The following is a 2,130-nucleotide window of genomic DNA, read 5'->3' as shown; positions in this document are numbered from 1 at the left end:
ATAGTCACCCGTCCCTCATGCTGCTCACTCCTGATCCACAGCCCCTTTCCTCCCACCCAGCCCAGGTGGTGCCCCTCACTCCCTACCTGCCCGGCTGGGGTCTGATTCAGATCACTGGGGTCGAGCTATGGAGCTACCTCTGAGACCCTCAAAAGGCAAAGGGCCACAAGCTGGGCAGCCACTGGGTAAAACCCAGACCAGCACCCAAGGGCCTGGTGTCCCCCGCTGTGGGCTGCCCTCCATAACCCTGTGTTGGGAGGCAGAGCCTTGCACTGGCTGTGGGGGGACCTTTGAGCCCCAGGGGATGGTGCTCCCCACCTGGGGTCTGCACAACATCTCCTCTGATGCTCCCAGCAGGTCCCCTACCCTGTGCTGCATCACAACCCCACACAGCCGCAGGCTAAGGCAGGCCTGCCTGCAGCACCACCTCTTCCAGACCCTAGTGCCTCAGGCCTGCAGTCTTTAAAATGGGAACATGATAATGCTTTCTTTCTTCTACCCTTTGTCTGGTGGGATGGAAATTTTTCAGTGCAAGTTTGTGCAGTGCATGGCACAATGGGACCTTGATCCCAGCACTGCAACAAATAATTAGCAGTGCATTGCAGGGACCTGGGCATCAATCCAGAGAGACATTGCTGAACTCAGTGAACGTACTTCACTTTTCTAACTGGGATCAGAATCTGGCCCATTAGACTATTTGAGGCATCATGGTATAGCACACACAGAGCTTGCATTTGACGACAGGAAGCTATCGGTCACCGTCTCCCTAAGCCTGTGGGTTTCGTCCCATCCAGGTTCCGTTACCAGCCATGGCAGCTTGAGACTAGTTTTGGCGCTCACCCTAACAGGGATCTTGGAGCTGACGTGAAGTTTTGCCTTCGTCTTCCGAACAGCTTCACCCAGAATTTACATCTCGGTCAACTGGTTTTCATCTTTTTTTCTAAACTATTTACAGTCTTGTTATCGGTCTCTTTCTGTCTATGTCTTGGCTTCCTCACTCAATTTAATTCAAAGGAAAAAAAAATTCCCCTGGTAAAAAAAAGACTGCTCATTATATGCCACATGCAAGCATTGGGCTATACAAAGGGCAGTCTGGTCTTTGCGTGTGTGAAGCAACCACCAGTAACTGGACCTGAAAGTGCACCTGTTTCGCAGATGTAACTTCGGTGCTGCGATTTGTAAAAGCCCCGCATCGAGACACACACGGGCAGAAGGTCTACAATGGTGAGAAGATGAGTGGTGGTTGATGAAGGGGATCGAGGGGCCCTGGACCCTGCTTCCAGGCTGCAGGCCAGGAAGGTCTGGCCAAGGGCAGGGCGCTCATCTCCAGGGACTCGGGTAGGGAATACCTAGCCCGCCCCCGAGAAGGAGGGCAGGAAGCCTGCTCGAGAGCTACCGAGCGGTTAAAAGACCATGGCAGCCCCCCAAACGGAGGGTCTCCCCGCCGCAATGCCCGGCGCCGCCACAGGAGGGCGCCACGGAGCAGGGCGTGGTCTTCCGCGGCACCCGCTGCGGCAATGCGGCACCGCGACCACAGGGGGGCAGCACCGAGCCGCGCCTGCGCCCCCCGCCGCGGCGCCGCTCCTCGGGCTGCAGTGCTGGGGCGCACCACCGGAGGGCAGCACTGAGCCGGCTTCGCCTTCCCCTTGAGGCGGAGCCCAAGCCGGGCTCAGCGCCGCTCTCCTGTGGCCGCGCCGGGCATTGCGGCGGGGAGACGCGGCGGGCCCCGCAGCCGGCGCCGCGCTGCCCGCCTGGGGCTGGGGCTGGAGCGGGGCTTGGAGCCCGGAGACAGCGACACGGAACAAACCGGCTCGTGCCGCCGTCCCCGCGCGGAGCAGGCGGGGTTCAAAGGCCCACACAAGCACATGCAGGAGACAGGGAGGCCCCCGGGCGGCGGGCGGGGAGGAAAGGGGCCCGGGGCAGACAAACAGCTTGGGGCTTCATCGCCCAGCTCCGAGGAGAGTCCGACGCGCCCCGCGCACGGGGCCTGTCTCCCACAGGGGAGCGGGACGGGGGCTCCGGGCTCAGCGGGCGGACAGCCAGCCGCGCGGGGCCGGTGCGGATCGCAGCCGGACCAATGGACGAACAAAACCCTGCTATTCTCCGCAGCCAATCAGAATGTAATCAAGG

The sequence above is a fragment of the Crocodylus porosus genome, unplaced genomic scaffold, assembly GCF_001723895.1.
Source record: "Crocodylus porosus isolate Cpor-Errol unplaced genomic scaffold, CroPor_comp1, whole genome shotgun sequence".
NCBI lineage: Eukaryota > Metazoa > Chordata > Crocodylia > Crocodylidae > Crocodylus > Crocodylus porosus.
This window is presented reverse-complemented; position numbering follows the sequence as displayed.